The sequence below is a fragment of the Mobula birostris genome, chromosome 7, assembly GCF_030028105.1.
Source record: "Mobula birostris isolate sMobBir1 chromosome 7, sMobBir1.hap1, whole genome shotgun sequence".
NCBI classification, from domain to species: domain Eukaryota; kingdom Metazoa; phylum Chordata; class Chondrichthyes; order Myliobatiformes; family Myliobatidae; genus Mobula; species Mobula birostris.
The window spans coordinates 22940929-22964988 of NC_092376.1; the positions used below are offsets into that span (position 1 = coordinate 22940929).

Sequence of the window (24060 nt, forward strand, 5' to 3'; positions counted from 1 at the left end):
GCAGCATCTCCAAGTTTGCGGATGACACGAAGCTGGGCGGCAGCGTTAGCTGTGAGGAGGATGCTAAGAGGATGCAGGGTGACTTGGATAGGTTGGGTGAGTGGGCAAATTCATGGCAGATGCAATTTAATGTGGATAAATGTGAAGTTATCCACTTTGGTGGCAAAAATAGGAAAACAGATTATTATCTGAATGGTGGCCGATTAGGAAAAGGGGAGGTGCAACGAGACCTGGGTGTCATTATACACCAGTCATTGAAAGTGGGCATGCAGGTATAGCAGGTGGTGAAAAAGGCGAATGGTATGCTGGCATTTATAGCAAGAGGATTCGAGTACAGGAGCAGGGAGGTACTACTGCAGTTGTACAAGGCCTTGGTGAGACCACACCTGGAGTATTGTGTGCAGTTTTGGTCCCCTAATCTAACGAAAGACATCCTTGCCATAGAGGGAGTACAAAGAAGGTTCACCAGATTGATTCCTGGGATGGCAGGACTTTCATATGAAGAAAGACTGGATGAACTAGGCTTGTACGCGTTGGAATTTAGAAGATTGAGGGGGGATCTGATTGAAACATATAAAATCCTAAAGGGATTGGACAGGCTAGATGCAGGAAGATTGTTCCCGATGTTAGGGAAGTCCAGAACGAGGGGTCACAGTTTGAGGATAAAGGCGAAGCCTTTTAGGACTGAGATTAGGAAAAACTTCTTCACACAGAGAGTGGTGAATCTGTGGAATTCTCTGCCACAGGAAACAGTTGAGGCCAGTTCATTGGCTATATTTAAGAGGGAGTTAGATATGGCCCTTGTGGCTAGGGGGATCAGAGGGTATGGAGGGAAGGCAGGTGCAGGGTTCTGAGTTGGATGATCAGCTATGATCATAATAAATGGCGGTGCAGGCTCGAAGGGCTGAATGGCCTACTCCTGCACCTATTTTCTATGTTTTCTATGTTTTCTATGTTTTCAATGACCAATTACCCTACCAACTGGTAGGTCTTTGGAACATGGGAGGAAATTGGAGCACCTATAGGAAACCCACGTAGGAGAACATCGGTGGAATTGAACCCGGGTCACTTGCACTGTAAAGTGTTGTTCTAAACACTATGCTACCATGCCACCCTATTATACAGGTGTACCTAATAAAGTGGACACTGAGTGTATGCTCAAACTCAGTTAAACACTTTCAGACAGGAAATTTAAAACAAAGTTCATTTCAGAGCTAGTTCAAATTAGTGCAAGTTATTCCTCATTCAGGAATTAGATTTCCAGTCATCTTAAGATTAAATTTTCCCATGTTCATCCTGACTTGTGGTATTTTATTGTTGGGATAGAACTGCATATTATAAATTTGCAAACTGCAAATAATCTTGACTGTGCTTTCATTGAGGGATGGAATAGTACAGAGAGTGAGTGCCCCTACCACAACATCCTGTGCACAGATAGTCACAATGTTTGACCAGAAGAAAAAAGAAAGGTGCTTTTCAGAAGCAACTTCAAAACCATGATATAACTATAGAATATCTAAAATTTTAATCCAAGTTCCTTTTCCTTCCTTTGTTGGGTTGATCAGATGAGAGGTAATCTGCTTGCAGGTGATGTTGACTATGTTGGAATCAGCTCAGCCAGCTGTTGTGGGAATTATAACCTCCTCTGCCTGTGATGTTACTAGTCACTTACACAAAATACTGGTGGGAGGATACGCGAAGCATGGGAGCTTGGAATCGATTAACCATAGTGAGGGATAAACAAGCTGTTGGCTGGAAAATTCTAGAAATGATGTGAAGAAGTCCATCCTCAACATTGTAAAGACAAAGCAATTAGAATCAAAGCCTGATGAAGGGTCCTGATTAAGGGTCCTTGACCTGAAATGCTGACTGTTTATTCCCCTCCATAGATGCTTCCTGGCTTTCTGAGTTCCTCCAGGATTTTGTGAGTGTTACTCTTATATGCAAGTCTGTGTGTCTAAGTGTGTGTTTCAACGTGTGTGAGAACGTGAGTTTGTGCATTGTGTGCCTGTGTGTGTGTGAAAGAGAGAGGATATACACATCTTTCTGCATGCTTCTGTATGCCTGCATTTGTCTGTGCGACAGTCTGTGTCTGAGTAAGACCATCTGTGTCAGAGAAAGATAGAGTGAAATAAACAGAGAGACTGACAACCAGAGGGAAAGAGAGATAAAGACAGAGATAGTATTATCCATCTGTCTGGAAAGGCATGTCAATGGTGAATTCACCTGTGCCTTCCTAGTGCCAGAACAGCTTTTGTTGGATGATGTTAAGGGAGCTTGAATAATAAGATGTAAAAACTGGCAAAATCACGTCTGCTGTCCATCATTCCTGAGACTTGAACCACCTACAGGTGTCTCAAAGCACGAGAAAAGTACCACCATCACCATCTCTGCAACTTCCTCCAACTTAGCTGGAAGCACAAGCAAACCAACATCAGTGTCTTCTCTCAGGTCAATATCCCTCGTACTAAGGCCCTCATTACACTCAGTCAGCTCGGCTGGGCAAGGCCAGCAACGACCCTTAAAAAACAAGACATTCTGCTGACGGATCTCAGTAAGTCAAGCAGAATCTGTGAAGGGGAAAGAAATTTTTTGATGAAACCATGAATTAAGACTGAGAGTAGGTAGTATAAAGAGGAGAGGGGAAGGGTTGAGAAAGAGACCAGCCATGATGGGTGGATGGGGGCACACTAAGGAGTGGGGAGGCAGTCATAAACAATGGCAGGCAAATCAAGTAGAGTAGGATAGGAGGGGGTGGAGTTGTGAGACAGGCAGGTGGATGATGGATGGAGGCAGAGGACACAAACAAGCAAATCTAGCGAGGGTGTGGAGATGATGATGGAGATATCAAGCAGGTTGAGAAACAGGAACACAAACACCACAAAGGCTAAATGGGAAGACAAAGTGCTGGAATCCAATAGTTAAGGAAGATAATAATGGGAACCTTTCGTGAGAGGTGCAAGGGGGATTGAACTAGCCCCAGATAGATGCAGGGGTTCTGTGAGTGGGTGAAATGTGTGGGTGGTAGGTTGATGGGACCAGGAGGGATGGCGAAATGAAAAAAAAATATGATAAGGTGCTGGAGGAGAGAGTGATAAAAGGGAGGTACCAGAGAGTCACGCAGGGAGTAGAGGTTGGGAGGAAAAGATATGGCTGGTGGTGGGATCTTGTTGCATCTGGTGGAAATGAGGAAGGGTGATGTAATGGATGTTGGGGCTGGTTGGATGAAAGGTAAGGACAAGGGGAACACTATCCCTGTTCTGTCTGGACGTAGGTGGGTGAAGGCAGAATTATGAGCATCAGAGGAAATGCAAGAAATGCAACCATGGTAGAAGGGAAGCCATATTTCCCAAAATAAGTGGACATTTCATATGTCCTGGAATGGAAGACCACATACAGCGAACTGATGTAGACATGATAGAGAAACAGAGAAAGTGCTGGCTTCCTAACAAGAGACAGGGTAGGAAGAGTTGAAACCTAGGTAGCTGTGGGAGTCTGCATATTGATTGTAAAGTCAGAGCTAATTAGAATACTGAGATCCTGAAATGATCCTAGTGAGTTTAATAAGTGGAAAACCACAAGACCATAAAGCTAAATTAGGAGCAAAATTAGGCCATTTGACCCATTGAGACTACTCTACAATTCCACCATGGCTGATTTTTCTTCTTTCTGAACTCCAGTCTCTTATCTTCTCCCCGTAACCTTTGACGGCCTGACTCATCAAGAGCATATTGACCTACAAGTTGAGATAGATAGATAGATAAATATACTTTTTTTTAATCCCGAGGGAAATTGGGTTTCATTACAGCCACACCAACCAAGAATAGAGCGTAAATATAGCAATACAAAAACCACAAACAATCAAACAATGAAATGCAAACTATGCCAGATGGAAAATAAGTCCAGGACCAGTCTATTGGCTCAGGGTATCTGACCCTCCATGGGAGAAGCTGCACGTTCGATGGCCACAGGCAGGAAGGACCTCCCGTGCCGCCCAGTGTTGTATCTCGGTGGAATATGGCCGAAGTCCAACAGTAAAAAGTTCAATCCGGTCTACGAACATGTTCCTTGATTGCAATATGATCCGGATTGCACCATCTGTTGTTAACCAGAACTGTAAGCACCCAACTCCTTTACGCTTACTGCTCTCAGTGCACTTCCGATCAGCTGGAACGGTTTGGAAGCCGTCGATGGAGAAGTTTTGATCGGGTATGTCCAGCACAGCACAGGCCCTTCGACCCCTAATGTTGTTCAGACCTTCTAACCTACTCTATGATCGATCTAACCGACCCTCCCACATAGCCTTCCATTTTTCTTTCATCCATGTGCCTCTCTAAGAGTCTCATAAATGTCCATAACGTATCCACCTCTACACTACCCCTGGTATCACATTCCATGCAGCTACCACTCTGTGTAAAACTGCCTATGACATGCCCCTATAATTTCCTCCAATTAAGCCAACCAGGGAAGAGGCTGCACTTGATCTGGTATTGGGATATGAACCTGGTCAGGTGTCAGATCTCTCGAAGGGAGAGCATTTTGGAGATAGTGATCACAATTCTGTTTCCTTCACCATAGCGCTGGAGAGGGATAGGAGCAGACAATTTGGGAAAGCGTTTAATTAGGGTAGGGGGAAATATGATTCTATTAGGCAGGAACTTGGGAGCATAAATTCGGAGCAGATGTTCTCAGGGAAATGCACGGGAGAAATGAGGCAGAGAAAGGATGGTAGGATTAAAGAAACATGGTGTACAAAGGATGTAGAAAATCTAGTTAAGAAAAGCTTACAAAAGGTTAAAGAAATTAGGAACTGTTAGAGCTTTAGAAAATTACAAGTTTGCTAGGAAGGAGCTTAAGAATGGAATTAGGAGAGCAAGAAGGGGCCATGAGAAGGCCTTGGTGAAGAAAAACCCAAGGCATTCTACAAGTATGTGAAGAGCAAGAGGATGAGCTGTGTGAGAATAGGACCAAGCAGGTAGCGGAGGTACTTAATGAACACTTTGCTTCAGTATTCACTAGGGAAAGAGATCTTGGCAATTGTGGGGATGACTTACAGTGGACTGAAATGCTTGAGTGTATAGACATTAAGAGGATGTGTTGGAGCTTTTGAAAAGCATTAAGTTAGATAGGTCACTGGGAGATATACCCCCGACTACTGTGGGAAGCGAGGGAGGAGATTGTTGAGCCTCTTGCAATGATCTTTGCATCACCAATAGGGCCGGGAGAAGTACTGAAGGATTGGAGGGCTGCAAATGTTGTTCCCTTGTTCAAGAAAGGGAATAGAGATAACCCAGGAAATTATAGATGAATGTGTCTGACTTCTGTGCTGGGCAAGTTGTTGGAGAAGATCCTGAGGGGCAGGATTTATGAGCATTTGAAGAGACATATTCTGATTAGGGATGTCAGATGGGTTTGTCAAGGGCAGGTCATGCCTTATGAGCCTGATTGAATTCTTTGAAGATGTGACAAAACACAATGATGAAGGTAGAGCAGTGGATGTAGTGTAAATGGATTTCAGTAGGGCATTTGATAAGGTTCCCCATGCAAGGCTCCTTCAGAAAGTAAGGAGGCATGGGATCCAAGGCGACATTGTTTTATGGATCCAGAATTGGCTTGGCCACAGAAGGCAAGGCGTAGTTGTAGATGGTTCATATTCTGCATGGAGGTCGGTGACCAGTGGTGTGCGTCAGAGATCTCTTCCGGGACCCCTTCTCTTTGTGATTTTTTTATAACTGACATGGTTGAAGAAGTAGAAGGGTGGGTTAGTAAGTTTGCTGATGACACAAAAGTTGGGGATGTTGTGGATAGTGTGGAGAGTTGTTAGAGGTTACACCGGGACATTGATAGGATGCAGAACTGTGCTGAGAAGTGGCAGATGGACTTCAACCCAGATTAGTGTGAAGTTTAATAGGCCCAATTTGAAAACAGAATATAATATTAATAGCAAGACTCTTGGCAGTGTGGTGAATCTGAGAGATCTTGGAGTCTGTGTCCATAGGACACTCAAAGCTGCTATGCAGGTTAACAGTGTTGTTAAGAAGGTGTATGGTCTGTTGGCATTCATCAACTGTGGGATTGAGTTCAAGAGCCGTGAGATAATGTTACAGCTATATAAGACCTTGGTCAGACCCCAATTGTGTTCATTTCTGGTCACCGCACTACAGGAAGGATGTGGATACTATAGAGAGAGTGCAGAGGAGATTTACAAGGATGTTGCCTGGATTGGAGGGCATACTTTATGAGAATAGGTTGAGTGAACTCGGCCTTTTCTCCTTGGAGCCACAGAGGATGAGAGGTGACCTGATAGAGGTGTATAAGATGATGAGGGGCATTGATCATATGGATAGCCAGAGGCTTTTTCCCGGGACTGAAATGGCTAACATGAAGTGTCATAGTTTTAAACTGCTTGGAAATAGGTACCGAGGGGCTATCAGGGGTAAATTTTTCACACACAGAGTGGTGGGTGCGAGTAATGCACAGCCGACGGTGGTGGTGGAAGCAGATACAATAGGGTCTTTTAAGAGCCTCTTAGATAGGCACATGGACCTTAGAAAAATCTAGGGCTACGCGCTAGGGAAATTCTTGGCGGGACCAGAACTGAACATAATGCTCCAAGTGAGATTTATAGAGCTGCAATATTATCTCACGGCTCTTGAACTCAATCGAACTAATAAAGGCCAACACAGCCTATGCCTTCTTAGCGACCCTAACAATTGTGCAGCAACTTTGAAGAATTGATGGAGGAAGACCCCAAGATCCCTCCTTTCCTCTGCACTGCAAAGAAATTTGAAATAAATCTTGTACTCTGTCTTCAGATTCGATGTTCCAAAGTGAATCACTTCACGTTTCCAGACTGAACTCCATATGTCACAGCTCAGCTCACCACTGTATCCTGTAACCTACAACAACCTTCTACATATCCACATCAAGGCAGCAAAAGACAAACAGAATGAAGAATTTAGTCAGCACCACCAACGGCAGCACCACTCCCGGATCCTCAGTGGTCATTGATTCAATTTAATATCAGAGAATGTTTACAGTACACAAGCTGAAATTCTTACCCTTCGTAGACATCCACGAAACAGAAAAAACCCAAAGAATTAATGACAGTAAAAAATGTTAGAACCCAAAGCCCCTCTTCCCCCTTCCCACGCACAAGCAGTAGCAAAAGCATCAACCCTCCCCTCCCCCCACTTGCTCAAGCAAAAGCATCAATTCAATATCACTCACCATGCAAACAATAGCAACCCCACCCCCCGCTCCCAAAGAGACTATGATCTGGAGCCCATTAAAAACTACTGTCCATCCCAACACTTTGACATCTCAGCTAGGCTCGCTCTCTCACTAGTGAGGGAGAGAGAGAGAGATATTGCTCCTGCAGCAACGAGAAGGGAGACCAGTAGCTCGCTGTTTCAATACCCTTCCCTCTTCGCTGTGGGTCTCTGCCAGTAACTGAGGTTAGGAATTGACCAGGGAAATATCTGGGACAAAAAGCAAGTGTGGGCACCTTGCTGGGCAATAGAATGAGGTCCAAAACTGGTACCGAAGACAAAGATTTCCCCAAGTTCAACCTTGGACCAACCTGAGAGCACTGGAAAACATCTTTACCTTTGCTGATCACAAGACTATAATACCTTAGTCGATGTGCCTGACTGCAGACTTTGGATTTATTTGCAGGAGGCTTAAGGAATATTGTAGGCAGTTAAAAAAAAAGCCATAAAAATAAAAAGAGGACAGTCAGAATCAAATTGTGAAAACATCAGCAGCAATTGTGAACCTCAACACAGCAATTACAGTGGTCATGTAATAAAGCCAGACATTATGTAATAAATCTCCAAAGCATTCAAATCCAAGTTCTGCTTTAATACTTTCCCAAAGGTAATCAGTGTACACTACCCTCTTTTACCTACACAAACAATTCTGCACACCATACAATGTTCATACTCTTAAGGAAGCACTTAGAAATACAGTCTGTAGTCACCATTACTGCGAGGTCTCCAACAATTCACCTTTTAGATATCAGATGGAGTTTTTGGTAGCAAATCCTTGCAGGAGATGCTTCATTGCACAGCTCTACAATGTTTCCTTTTTTTGTACCTTTTCTTAAGATCTTTGATTCTTGGTGAATAAAACCCACGTTTCTGAAGTTAACCCAATTGCATTTTTGGGCCCTAATCTAAGAAATGATGTGCTGACATTGAGGAAAGACCAGAAGTTCATGACAATGATCCTAGGAATGAATGGGTTCATGTACGAGGAAGGTTTCATGTCGGTGTGCTGTACTCGCAGGAGTTTGGAAGAACAATGGGGAAAATCTCTCTAAGCTCTATTAAAATATTGAAAGGCTTAGGTAGAGTGGAGGTAGGGAGGATGGTTCCTATAGTGGGTGAGTCTAGGACCAGAGGGCACAGCCTTAGAATATACAGACATCCCTTTAGAACAGAGATGAGAAGGGATTGCTTTAGCCAGGGAGTGGTGAATTTGTGGAATTCATTGTCTCAGACGGCTGTGGAGGTCAAGACATAAAGTGAAGATGGAGTAAGGGCATCAAAGCTTATGGGGACAAGGCAGGAGAATGAGATTGTGTGGGATAATAAATCATTATGGTATGGCAGAGCAGACTTGATGGCCACATGGCCTGATTCTGCTCCTATATCTTATGTTCTTATGTTCTTATGAATTTGGACAAATGGACCTGTTATTGGAAAACACAACCAGTGGATGCACCTGAACAGCAATTCCGATTGAGCTCAATAGTCTGTGGCCATACTGTCCATGGTTTAATGACATAAATCACAAGAACCAATGTGGCTGTTGTCTGGAATCCAAAACATTTCAAATCAGTTGATTTAACTAAAAAGTCAAGTGAGCTGCTATCAGCAAATTCCAAAGAACAGCCAGACTTTGAAAAACAGAATAGACCAGTTCAGAGAGACCATACCTCACTACTAATGAAGGCAATGTTTTCACCCCTTTTGCTGTTGTGTTTATCTGTGAAGCTCCTTGTACCAGGCTTGACTTCAGAGCAGAGACACACAAAGTGTTGGAGGAACTGAAGAGGAAGGTAATTGACATATCGAACTGAGACCTGCTGACTCCCTTCAGGGGTGGGTGTGTGTGTGTGTGTGCGTGGGTGTGTGTGTGTGTGTGTGTGTGTGTGTGTGTGTTACTCTGGATTTCAGCATCTGTAGAACTCCTTGTGTTTCTGAGCAGCATATGGGGCACCCAGTTGCTACTTGAGTAATGACATTGATGGAGACATGAAAGGAAAGTGATGGTTAATATCAAGTTCAAGAAGATAAATAGCCCTTCATGAATCTCAAAACTCCAATCGCCATTCATGGATACAATGTGATGCGTGCCAGCAATTCTGTTAAAAATATAATTAAAGGAACCTTATCATGCATGGGTCCAAAAGACCATAAGATATAGGGCAGAATTAGGCCATTCAGACCATTCTGTCCATGACCATTGACTTCAGGAGGAGGTCTTCATTGGGAGATCAGAGGTGGAGAGGGTCAGCAACTTTAGAATCCTTGGTGTTATCAAATTCAGAGGATCTGTCCTGGGCCCAGCACGTAAGTGCAATTATGAAGAAAACACAGCAGCACCTCTACTTGCTTAGAAGTTTGCAAAGATTTGGCACGACATCTGAAACCTTGAGAAACTTCAATAGATGTATGGGAGAGAGTACATTGACCAGCTGCATCACAGCCTGGTAGGAAAACACTGGTGTCCTTGAGTAGAAAATCCCACAAAAAGTAGTGGATATGCCCCAGGCCATCATGGGTGCAACATTCCACTCCACCGACCCAATCTACGTACATTACTGTTGCAGAAAAGCAGCATCCCCACCACCACCCAGTCCATGCTCACTTCTTGCTGCTGCCATGAGGTAGAAAGTACATGAGCCTCAGGATCCACACCACAAGGTTCAGGAAAAGTAACTACACCTCAACCATCAGAGTCTTGAACCAAAGGGGATAACTTCACTCAACTCCATTTGCCCCATCACTGAACTGTTCTCACAACCTATGGACTCACTTTCAACAACTCTTCATTTCATGTTCTTAATACTTTTTGCTTATTTCTGCATTATTATAATTTTCTTTGTACTTGCACAGTTTGCTGTCTTTTGCACATTGGCTTTTTGCCTGTCCTGTTGGATGCGGTCTTTCATTGATTCTTTTGTGTTTCTTGAATTTACTACAGGGGTGATTGATAAGTTTGTGGCCTACAGTAGAAGGAGTCAATTTTAGAAAACCTAGCATATTTATTTTTCAACTTAGTCCCCTCCTACATGTACACGCTTAGTCCAGCGGTCGTGGAACATATGGATCCCTTCTTTGTAGAAGTGATCCACAGCAGGGGTTATTGATAAGTTCGTGGCCTAAGGTGGAAGGAGATGAGTTATACTGCTCTCGTTATATGCACATGCAGTTCAACACTTTGAGTGAAAATGCAGAAAGTTTGAAGTTAATAACTCATCTCCTTCTACCTTAGGCTACAAACATATCAATCACCCCTGCTGTGGACCACTTCTGGAGGTCCAAGATGCCGACTTCTACAAAGAAGGGATCCGTATGCTCCACGATCGATGGACTAAGTGTGTAAATGTAGGAAAAATAAATGACTTTCAAATCTCTTACTATCTCTTCTTTCAGTTAGTCCTGACGAAGGGTCTCGGCCCAAAACGTTGACAGTACCTCTTCGTACAGATGCTGGCTGGCCTGCTGCATTCACCAGCAACTTTTATGTGTGTTGCTGGAAACATAAATGTGCTAGATTTTCTAAGATTGACTCCTCCTACCTTAGACCACGAACTTATCAATCACCCCTCGTATGTATGCCCACAAGAAAATTAATCTCATGGTTGCATATGGTGACATATATGCCTGTGATAATAAATATACCTTGAAGCACCCGCAAGATAACAGTTAGTGAATTCTGCAAGTCTCTTTGCACCTCTGATTTTTGAATTTTCTCTCCATTTAGAAAATGCTTTACATCTTTAATCCTTCTACCAAAGTACATCAATCATTTTTCTGATCCTCCTTTGAACCCTCTCTAATGTCAGCACATCCTCTCTCTAAGATAAGGGTCCCAAAATTGTTCATATTACTCCAAGTGAGGCCTCACCAGCGCTTCATAAAGCCTCAACATTACATCTTTGCTTTTATATTCTCGCCCTCTTGAAATGAATGTTAACATCGCTACTGCCTTCCTCACCACTGAGTCAAACTGTAAATTAACCTTTAAGGAATCCTGAACAAGATCTCCCAAGTCACCTTGCACCTCAGATTTTTGAATTTTCTCTCCATATAGAAATTAGTCAACCCTTTTATTTCTCCTATCAAAGTGATGACCATACCCTTCCCGACACTATACTCCATCTGCCACTTCCTTGACCATTCTCCTAATCTGTCGAAATCCTTCTGTAGACTCCTTGCTTCCTCAACTCTACCTTTCCCTCCACCCATCTTCATGTCGTCCACAAACTTATCCATAAAGCCATCAATTCCATCAATTAAATCATTGACATATAATGTGAAAAGAAGCAGTCTCAACACCACCCCCTGCAGAACACCATTAGTCACCAAGATCCAACCAGAAAAAAACCTTTATTCCCACTCTTTGCCTCCTCCCAATCAGCCAATCTTTTATCCATGCTAGTATCTTTCTTGCAATACCATGGGTGCTTATCTTTTTAAGCAGCTTCACGCCCGGCACCTTATCAATGGCCTTCTGAAAATTCAAGAACACAACATCTACTGACACTTCTGCTATTCTGCCTATTCAATCATATACCACCAAGTATCTTGAAACTTTATCCTTAATAATGGACTCCAACATCTTCCCAACCTCTGAAGTCAGGCTAACTGGCCCATAATATTGTTTCTTCTGTTCCCTTCCTTTCTTAAAGAATGGAGTGATATTTGCAATTTTCCAGTCCTCCGGAACCATTCCAGAATCTAGTGATTCTTTTAACAGCAATACTAATGTCTCCACAATCTTTTCAGCTGATTCTTGGAGACCTCGCAGTAATGGTGATTTAGCCACCTTCAGACCTTTTGTAACAGTGCTCTATATTACATGCCTTTTCTGTCTCCCACTGTAATTTATACCCCACATCCTGGTTACCATTTGAAGGCCTATATATAACTCCCATCAGGGTTTTTTTTACCCTAGCATGTTGTACAAAGATTCTACATTTTCTGATCCTATGACATATCTTTCTAAGGATTTGATATCATTTTTTACTAATACAGCCACCCTACCCATTTTGCCTACCTGCCTGTCTTTTCTATAGAATGTGTAGTTTTGGAGGTTAAAACCCTAATTATGATCTTCTTTAAGCCACGACTCAGTAATGCCCACAATATCATATCTGGTCATCTCTGAATGCGCTACAAGATTATTTCCCTTATTCTGTATACTGCGTACATTCAAATATAACACCTTCAGTCCTGTATTCATCACTCTATTTGATTTTGCCCCCATGTTACACTTCAAATCATCCCATTGAATGCAATTTTGTCCCATCAACTGCCTGTCCTCCCTCACAGTTTTACTACACATCGCATCTACTTGTATACCAGTTGCCCTATCTTCAGCCTTATCACTCCAGTTCTCATACCTCTACCAAATTATTTTCAATCCTCCCCAAAGCTCTAGCAAACCTGCCGTAAGGATATGCAGGGTTATTGCATTTGAGGGAGAGGCACAGCTTCCATGGACTGACATCAACGTAGGCAGCATGGTAGGTTAGAGCTAACATAGCACTATTACAGGGCCTGGGTTCAATTCCGTCGCTGTCTGTAAGGAGTTCATACTTTCTCTGTGTGACCGTAGGAGGTTCTTCAGGGTGGGCTGGTTTCCTCCCACATTACAAAGGGATATTACTTTGTGCTGTGTGTGAGGTACATGTATTGTGTTGTGCACCTTGGTCTGGTCTTGGTCTGTTTCATTTAGTGTTATTAATATATACATTTGAATGGCAATAAATATGAACTTGAGACACCTGGGAACAAAGTGGCGCAACTAAGAGAGCTGCTGCCTCACCTTGCCAGGGAGCTAGGGTCACTCCTGACCTCAGGCACTGTCCATGTGGAGTTTGCACATATTTATGATCCCAGGTTACCCCTACGTCCAAAAGACACGTGGGCTTGTAGATTAATCAGCTGCTGTTCACTGTGTGCAAATAGAAACTCCTGTGAGAATAAACTAGGGTGAATGCGAAATTAGTGTAAAATGAGGACCTGACGCCTGGCATGGACTCACTAGGCTGATGATCTGGTTTAGTGCTGCCCCGCTTTGTGCCTGAGAAAATTAAGTCTGTTTGAAGTGACAGCTGGGTGGGGAAGCAATACATCAAAAACCGCTCGGGTGCTAAAGACATACTACTTCTTAAAAAATTCCTTCACCCTTGTACTCTAACCCATGATGGCAAACTTATGGCATGAATGCCCAAGATGGCACACAAAATTTTGTTGGCACATGGACACCCTTTGATTCTCTAAACCCCACTCATAAAATAAAGATACACAATGTCTATCTTACTGCCAAATGAAGCGGTGAATGTCTTTTTACAACCCAAGAGCAGGGAAATGTTTTCACAGGAAACATTTCGTGACAGCTTCATGATAGCGAGATTGCTCAGAAAACCTGTGATATAGGATGGTATGTTTTGAAATCCACATAGACGCTGGTGTATACATCAGTGCCTGGATACTGAACAGTTGGGGCTGTTGGCATTTAACACCAAAACATTAAACTAATTATAAGGAAGACTTGGGAGTCCAAAATGGGTGTCTAACTTCGTGTTTGCATGCATCACGTGGTTGTGTGATGATGTTGGCAAATTATGTATTTTTACCTATAACCAATAATGAATTACTTAAATGAACAAGAATGCTTCATTAAAAATATATCTACAATACTAATCAAATATTACTGAAATATTAAATACACAACCTTCCTCCCTGCTTAGCTATAAACTCCAACTCAATACCGACTGCATCTCAACCTATATACACAATATAATTCAAATTCAAAGCACATTTATTATCAAAGAATATATAAGCTATACCTTACAGGCAGCCACAGAACAAGAAACTTGAATAACCCAATTTAAAAAAATAAAATAAAACATATCAAGCAAACAGTAGAAGCAAGCCAACAGCATTCTGAACCAGACTGAGTTCCAGATCCGCTCCTGAAGCAGCCGGAATAGGCCCAAGCCAAGCCTCGGTCCCCAGTTTTCACTTCAATGGGCAGAAAGGCAGAGCAGCCGGATCATTTCACAGCCTCTTCGCCGTGGAGAAAGGAATGAACATTCAGAGGAGATACAGCAAAATCAGCCCGAGCCTCACCTCCGTACCCGACACTTGGCCTTCCAGTCTGTGCCAACATTCAAATTGTCCAAGCAGCAAGCAGTGCCACGTTCCGGGACCCGAATCTCGGCACCCTGATATGCCTGGGCCACCCTGCCTGAACCTCACCAAATTGGCTCAGCACTTGGGGCGATCCATCCTCGAACCCAGGGTAGGTGGACAGACATCGGTTACCCTCCAAAATGCTCGCTCCATCTCCAGCAGCGATACCAACTCCCTCTGTGAACCTGGCGGCCTGAACATGTTATACTTAGCAATGCCCCAGCATGGCTCATCCCCCAGACTACTCTAACCTCTGCCTGCCTCCTCACTGTCTGTGGCAATACTTCACCACAATTTGCTTCATGGGAGATGTTGCAAGTAATGCTTTTGGATGATTCTCCTGTCTTATGATTTACCAGTAAGCTGTTGCGCATCTTTGGTAGTGCAATCTTAAACCGAATATATAATATGTAATACACCTACTGTAAGATATCCACAGCATAGTAAATTCCAAATTGTCCCATTCAAGCCCAATCACTGTTGAGGCATTCCTACCCTTTCCTGACAAAGTGGATCACTTTGCTAGGCAGGTAAGACTTGCGGCTGTGAAAATAATCTCAGCCTCTGGGGCCTCCTCCATAGTGGTTGTAGGAATTGACTTTGATATTTCAGGAAGTGGTTCTGACAGCTCTGGACATCTTTCTTCTCCTTTCTTTTCCTCCTTCTAATTGGTGCATCTTGATCTTAGGAAGATGCATTTAGTTCACTGGAGTATTCTCTTATTAATCCTTCTACTGCTCCCTTTATGGCCTCATCTCTCCTCTTGGTTCCCTCATCCCAAACATCATCTGATGAATCCACTGTTTTCACATCACCATTGACTCCTTTCTTTCTGACCTTCCATTCATCCAGCTGGACTTTGGTATTTGCATCTACATTTACAAGCAATTGTTTGTCTCCCACTTAAAGTTCATGCACGCAGAGTAGATTCTGATTCTTTATACTCACAAAAGCTGAATGGTTGCAATCTCCCTGAAGCTCTTTGAACTCTCTTCCAGCTTAAAATATTTTGTACGTAACTGCCCAATTAACAACTCAGAAGCTTTCTCAAATATGTTGCCTACAAAACTGCTGTAGTTGAACAACTGCTTTCATCACTTTCACAATTCCACGGAGCAGCCTGGTCCTTTCTTGGTCCAATATGCTTTCCAACCAGAGGCATAGAGGTTGGCACCAACACTTTCTTCTTCTCTGTTGGGCAGTGGTTCATTGTGTACAGCATGGAGCCAGTCGTGGGATCATCCAGTACCTTTCTCTCTTGCAAAGAATGTGGCATGCAAGTGAAGGATGGATCTCCAGTCAAGTTGTAGTTGTCTCAGCCAATCATTCCTCCATAATGCTGGCCCTTCTGTTTTTACCACATACAACCCAATGTGGCTTGTTGGTTGTTGAATTTCAACATTACAAATGTCATTCCTACAGAAGTTATCTTTTCTCCAGTACAGGTTCCTACCTGGATATCTTCAGATTTCATTATCTTTGAAATGCCATTCAAACTCATTTTGTGGACTGACTGAAATAGCCAAGTCAGTGTCCAATTGTGTTTTAATTAATTTACTGTTCACTTCTGGTGCAAGTCATACTGCTTGTTTATTGTTAGTTTTCACATTGGCTACAAAACCCTGTGTCACTCCCATCATTATCATATACTTCATCAACAGCAAGCAGATTAGTGCTCTTTTTGAAACTGCAACTTGACTTTTTATATTTTTCTCTTCCCTGTGCAGTTCATTCTTTGTCTGCCCGACATGCTCTTTGTATGTGTCCTACTTTGTTGCATTTTCTGAAAGTTTTGTCTTTTGATCTGCAATGATCTGGTGTATATGAGCCTCTGTCACAACAGTAACACAATTTGGTCAGCCAGGCCACTTTCTATTTAAACATTACCATTTTGTTCGTGTTCACTTTCGTTCCTGACTGCAACTCAGTTGTATCTCTGGCTGCTGTTTCCCTTGATACAGTTATTTCAACTGCTCTTTTCAATGCAAGTTGTGCTTCAGTAGGGAGCTATTTTTGAATGCTTTCTTGTAAGATTCCACAAGCTAAACAATTTCTCCGGATATCAGTAAGCCGATAATTTAACTGACAATGATCAGTCAACTTCTTCAGTTCAGCCACATAAGCTGAAACAGATCCTCTTGCTTTTGATTCAATTTATGAAGCCTGAAGTTTTCTGCCGTCAATAAATGGTTTTATTTCTAAATAGTCCTGCATTATTTCCATGATATCAGCAAAGCTCATTTTGGCTGGTTTGGTTGAAGAAGTCAAACTCCTCAGCAAACTGTATGCCTTCAAATCCAAAGCTCTCAGCAAAATTGGCACTTGCTTCTCACCGGCTATTCCATTTCCTTTGAAATACTGCTCAAAACTTTCAGTACACAAAATCCAGTTATCTTTTGGGTAATCAAACACATCAATCTTTCTGATATTGACAGCCATTTCTGGTCTTTTTTATGATTATTATCATCTGGTACTCGCTGCTTATTGAACCATGAATTCTTCCATCTTCTGCCTTTCTTTGACTTGATAGTCTTTGCTTTTGAAGAAAATGTGTTGCTCTGAAGGAAAAACATACTGCGCTTTTTTTAACTCAAGCCTCTCGCTAAGCTTCAACAGGTAGGTAGTCATCTTGAGTTCATTTAAAAAATAACTCATTGCTGCATTATGTTTTGTAACTGCAAAGTATTAAATTAATTAAAAAGATGACATGTGAGTCCAACTTCATTTTTACTTTAAGCAAGGTGAACACATACCATGTGGTAGTGTCTGGCCTATTTAATTCACTTATTTTTACACACAACCTGCAATGAATTACTTAAACTAACAAGAATGCTTAATCAAACAATATCTCCACAATGTTACTCAAATATGACTGAAATATTTAATACACAACAGTAGTGGCTTTGCTCTGCTTATATTTTCTTTTCTGTCATTTTTAAGTGAACGCTGGATATTCAATTATATTAATGGTAAATACTGTATGTGGTTTAGTGCCTCCATGAATATATATTTTTCAGTTGTCTTTTTGAAAGATTAATATCAATTATTTTTCAGGCTTTACTAAATGCATCATTTATTTCATTATTTCTGTTGTTAATAGTAAAACAATAAATACAAGCAAATAAGCAACAGGACTCATTCCCTTTACTTAAAAAAAGTAAATAATTATTGTTACTGTGCATTAATCAATAATAACCTGTCCAAATTACCATGGAAGGTATGAAAGAGAAGAGGATGGTTACCAATTTTGGCGCACACTCTTGAAAAGATTCACCACCCCTGCAATACTATAGGAAGTGACAACGTATGAAGTTTTTATTCTCTCTCCAGTGTGTTTCAAAGGGAATATGCCACAAGGAGGGCAAGATTCAATATGTGACAGCAGACATCCCATCTTGTACTGCAGTGGGCTTGTACACAGGCAACAGAAAAGAGCTTGAATCATAGCACAAAGTTTTCCCTGATGCAATAGCTGCTGTCAACACAGGTGTGCTACCTGCACAGCCATTGTAGCACCAGGAAGCTTCAAACGCTCACAGGTAATAACTGACAGACTTTTGTAAACAAGACTCAGAATGTGCCACCTTCCTGCTTTCCAGTTCCTTGCAATCCCAATGGAGCTGCAGAAAGCTGCATTCTCTGATTCAAGCTTGATGATATGTGCGAGTAGGTGGAACTCTGATAGGAGCTGACACTGACTGAAGACCGACTCCCACACAACTGGGACTAATCCTAGTGCTTTTCTTGAATGCACACACTCCAAGACTCAGAATGACCCGTCCATTCAAGTTGACAGGTCCTCTGCCAATAGCTCATGACAACTGCATTTCAAATTAAAGTTTAGCATCAACACCGTAGATATTACCCTTACACATCTCTTACTTCTGCATTGTTATTTTCTTCCGCAAATGCTGGAAATCCAGAGCAACACACAAACAATCCTAGAGAAACTCAATGGGTCAGACAGAATCTATAGAGAAGAATAGAGAGCTGACACTTTGGGCTAAGACGCTTCATCAGAACACATGATGTCCTGATGAAAGTTCTTGGCCTGAAGCATCAGCTCTTTATCCCTCTCCACAGATGCTGGTTGACCTGCTGAGTTCCTCCAGCATTTTGTGTGAAGAGCAGCAAAGAAGATGTTGTTCTCCCAGTAGAGAAGGACAAGAGGAGACACAATTGGGCTAATTGGGATCATGAGAGGTTTAAACAGGTCAAAGAGAGCAAAGTTATCCCCATTTGGGGGAGCCTAAAAGTAATAAACTACAGTTTTAAAGAGGTTTGTGGAAGATCCAAGAGTCACTTTGGGAGAACTTACTTATGTAGAGTCATATGGCAATGCATCAGGGAAACAGGCCCTTCAGCTCAACCCATTGATGCTGACCAAGCCAGTCCTTGGTCCTTGGGATGAGATCTTTGATGGGATCTCATTGAAACCTATCAAATATTGAAAGGCCTAGTTAGAGTGGACGTGGAGAGGATACTTCCAATAGTGGGAGAGTTGAGGACTGGAGGGCACAGTCTCAGAATACAAGATTGTTCCTTGAAAACAGTGATGTCCTGCTAGAACGGAGTTGTGGAGAAGGACAGAAGGCAGGGGAATGTGACAGAGAGGGAAAATCTATCAGCCATAACCAAATAGCGGAGAAGATCCCCCCCCACCCATTACCTTTAGTGCCCATACTAATCAAAAGCTTATCTACATGCACTTTAAATAAACACATTGACTTGTTTTCCACAATGAGTTCCACAGATTCACCAGCCTCTGGCTAAAGAAATTCCTGCTAATCTCTGTCCTATAGTGACGTCCTTGTATTCTGAGTCTGCACCCTCCAGTCCTAGATTCTCCCGCAATTGGGTACATCCTCTCCATATCCACTCATTTCATTACAAGGGGGCATCAAGGTAGTACAAGGTAAAACAATAACAGAGTGTAAAATAAAGCAGTACAAGGGTAGGCTATTGCTGATGTTCATACTGAGGAATTTAATCTGCAATGCACTGCCTGAGTGTGCATTGGATGAAGGTTCACTTGTATTATTCAAAAGAGAACTGGGCAAATACTTAAGCAAATAACAATAGCCTATGGAGAACGTGTGCTAATATTATTTTTTGTGACTGTGCTATTGTAACTGTGCGTGTCTGTATGCAGTGTGTTTTGTACCTTGGCCCCAGAGGAACATTGCTTCATTTCACTGTATAAATTGTATGGCTGAACGGCAATTAAACTTGAACCTGAACTTGAGAAGGGATTGGAGATAACAAATGACTGGGCTGCTGCATAAACAACAGCACTTACTAGATGGGTCAAACAGTCCCCTTCTGCCTTGAAACAATTTTGTGATTCTGTGGTCTAATGGAATATACAAACAATAAAATATCACCCAAAGGGTGTCCAGCCTGGAAGTTATTCCTTGAAAGACTTGCTTAGCTCTGACTGATGTTATACTCTGGAGAGTGAGTACAAGTGAAAGAAAGCACACTAAACTACAAATTCTACAATAGAAACTGCAAAAATTAGGAAAAAATGGTATTCACCGAGTTTGCAACGTGCAGTAAAAATAACAGCTACCCTAAAGTCCTGACGAAGGGTCTCGGCCTGAAACGTCGACTGCACCTCTTCCTAGAGATGCTGCCTGGCCTGCTGCGTTCACCAGCAACTTTTATGTGTGTAGCTACCCTAAAGAGTTTTTCTCAGGTGTCATTGAATATCTGAAGAAATTGGGTTGGAGCTTAGCACGGTGCTTTATGATATTTCCTGTGCCTTGCATTAAATTACTGGTTACTGTTCATTTTAACATTTCAATGATTTCTCTCTCTGAAATCAGTACATAGTATCCCATTAATGATGTATTCTGATTACTAATACAGAAAAGGGATATCTCTTATTTTCTATTTGATCAATTTAAATACATCTATAAGTAATTAGTGCTTTAATTCAGACTGGTTTCTGAAATCAACATTACAATGCAAGCTTTCAGATCTGAGTTAATTTCAGATAAGCCTTAATTATGTTTTTAATGTCAGGAGGTGTTGTTTTTACCCCTGGATTATATTAGACATCTGTTGTGCTAATGTCTAAATCTCCATTTCAAAGACAGGCAAACGATATGGAAAGGGCCAACAACACAGTTTCTGGGTATTGCCCTGAGGAGGGCGTAAAAGGCTGGTTAAGAGCTGATCCAAAGCTGTCAACCAGCAAGTGAAAAATCAGTAAATCCTAAACATGAAGTGCGGTTTCAGGGAATTAACAGCGTCCTCTTGCTTTCACAAACCTGGGCTGAGCACAAGAAAAAAACAAAGTCTCAAGCTAACCAGGTATGTCTAGCTCACAAATGAGAGAAAACCTGCAGAAGCTGGAAATCCGAGCCACAGACACAAAATGCTGGAGGAAATCAGCAGGGCAGACAGCATCTATGGAAAAAGGCACAGTTGACATTTCGGACTAAAACCCTTCGGCAGGACTGGGGAGAAAATGCTGAGGAGTAGATTTGAAAGGTGGGGGGAGGGGAGAGAGAAACACCAGGTGAAAGGTGAAATTTAAGAGGGGAGGGATGAGGCAAAGAGCTAGGAAGTTGATTGGTGGTAAGCACTTGGTCAAAGAGTTGTAGAACAGCAGGGATCACAGCGGGGGAGCAGGGAAAGAGAGTTTCACTGAAGTCCCATCAAAGAGAAGATTTAAACTTTTTCAGGGTAGGCATCCCTGGAAGATACTTCTAGTTCAGATAATTTTGTCTTGTGAAAACAAGAGGTTCTGCAGATGCTGTAAATAGCCAAGTGACACACGCACAAATTGCTGAACAAGGCAGCATCTTCGAGAAACACAAGAGATTCTGCAGATGCATGGAAAGGCTGTTCTTAGCCTGAAATGTCAACCCTTTATTCCTTTCCATAGATGCTGCCTGACCTCCTGAATTCATCCAGCATTTTGTGTGCGTTAAGTGAACTTGCAAGGTTTGCTGAGTCCCTAACAAATGGGGAGCTTCCTTCAGAACCAGACTCTCTGATCCAGAACTGTAACCCATTAAAAACAAAATTAAGTCAGCTCCTGATATAGAAAGATACAGATATAAACCTTACTGGGTCTTTCACATTGCGTTATATTATCCCAAGATCTATTTTGTCCAATGAAATGCTTTTGTAATGTCATTGCTATTCTCATATAGCAAAACGAGAGACAATTTATACATACAGTAACTGACTCACCCAAATATGATAACAACCAGGTCATTTATTCTTATGATATTGATCAAAGGATAAATATTGTCCGAGAAGTCAGAGATACCTTGTGTGTCTTCAAAATAATACCCCATGTTCTTTCACACACATCTGAGAGTACAGAGAGCTGGAATTTAGTGTCTTGTCTGACCCTGAGTGTGCAGCACTCAGAACTACACTGGAATATCGACTTAAGATTTTTGGTCTCGTATCCTTAAAGTACAAATTTTACCCCAAAAGCAGACTTTTGTGAATGGAGCCATTGCTGACTCTCCAATTCACAACCTAATAAAGATTACAGTTCTTTAATTATATTGTGTCTTTTTGTGATCTCTAGACATTTTAAAGTGCTTTAAATCCAATAATGGAATTAATCTAGGTTACAATGTAGATTACAAGGGGCCAACTTGCACTTCACAAACTGGTTAAATATCCAACAGTAATAGCATCACAATCAATAGGATGGAAAATAAAACGTCAAATGGTGAACCTTCATTGGGGCAATGACAAGAACATTAATTCTTTTCTAACCAATAGATGGTGGTCATTACAGAATAGTGATTCTCAGGTAAATTAAATCACTTTCACACTTCCACAAATCTTTTTGCAGATGCTATGATGCCAAACACAGAATTGTTAAATCTTAATTCAGTCACAAGTTGTGGGCATCGCTGGCAAGAACAACATCTATTGTACATCCCAAATCAGCCCCTTAAAACTCAATGGCCTGCTAGCCATTTCAGAGGACAGTAAACAGTCATCCTCAAAGTTCAAAGTATAATTTATTATCAGAGTACATACATGTCACCACATACAACCCTGAGATTCTTCTTCGACAGGCATACTTAGCAAATCTATAGAACAATAACTGTAAACTGTAACCAACAGGAACTGTTAACTTTAAACAAACTGTGACAATGCAGGTATAAATAGATAGCAATAAATCCTCATTCGTAGGTTGGAGTTGTAGGGTCAATTAAATAAGGTTGGGAAATTCCTTCTCTTAAGGGCAACAGAACTCCAAGTGGACCACAACCTTGTCGTTGGGTTTGGAGGCTTGTGTGCCTCAATAACCCGGAGAGCTATGTTGGCTGAAGTCAGGGCTTTATGCTTTGCCTCTTGGTAGGGTCACCCAGGCCAACCAGGTGAAAGGGTAAAGGCCAGACGATGGGTGGTCCAACGGTCCTCCAGGTTTAGGGGTTCAGCACAGGGCTATTAACCCTGACTGGTAAAACAAAATTGTTATGGAAGTAACAATGAAGAATCCTTCTACGTCTGAGTGCGGTGGTATTCCTGAGTCTCCACCTGGGACCTGCATGACTGACAGTAATTAAAACCAAGAAGAAGCTGCTGACATGATCAACGAAGCCATGAATATCACCACAGATAGAGAACCTTCATTGCTGCCCTAAACACCAGCGGCGTAATGAGCAGAAAGTAAGTAAGGGCAACAGAGTACATAAATTAAGTTAAGTTGAATTAATTTGCATAGTTGCTATAATCTCTAACATGTAGTACCTTCACTGAAATTATTTCACAACTGATCTAGGTCATTCCATCAAACTGATTGCCTGAGAAGGCTCCGGAAGAGTCACAGTGAGGAAGCGGGGAATCACTGTAGGACACCTGGCTGCTCAGATCATTAGCACGTTAGCATATAGCAAATCATCATAGAGCTTGCTCCGTTATTCACGAGATCATGTTTAACTATTTTTATCTTTCCTTGTCTTCAGCACCATTCTCAAAGAACAAGAAAAGGTTGAAACACTTATGGAAAAATGAACTTTCAACGTGTATTTTTCTTCTCCATGAATTATTAAACAACAATCAAATGTCTTTTACTTAAAGCAGCAAGGAGATTGTTTGGCCTGTCGAATTCATGCTTGCTCCTGAGAGAAATCCCTTTATTCCCATTCTGATGACTCCTTATTTCCATGTACTCCTGCAGTTTATTCTCTCACACATCCACATTGACTCACAAATGGATTATATTAACAATTATCCACACTAATAAATAATCTTCAGCAGCCTCCCAACATTAACCACCCAGCGCATCTGAGGGAGCAACAAAGCTTCCAACAAAAACACACACAGAGAATATGCAAACCTGCATTGACAACACAAGAGATAAGGGCGAAACCCAGATCCCTGGATCTGTGATAAAGCAGCACTAACAGCTCTACCATCTCATCATCAGTTCTGAAATTTAATATTCAGTTCATAATGGCTCTCGTGTCACTCAGTTGGCACTGTTGGTCAGGTCCGAATATAGCCCATCTTGAAACAACACAAAAATATACAATTTGTTTTCTACACTACCAAGCCATGGCTATGTTTGTTCAGGAGTCTGTTGTTTCACAGCACAACACACCAAACAAAATTGAAAAGACATTGTCTGTGGTGTAAA

At 41.9% G+C, this 24060-nt stretch overlaps 1 protein-coding gene across 1 annotated transcript in view; it reads right to left on the bottom strand.

The window, feature by feature from the left end:
* The window catches only part of gabrg3 (gamma-aminobutyric acid type A receptor subunit gamma3), a 775666-nt gene that overhangs the window by 722609 nt on the left and 28997 nt on the right, over positions 1-24060 (bottom strand). The window lies entirely within an intron of this gene.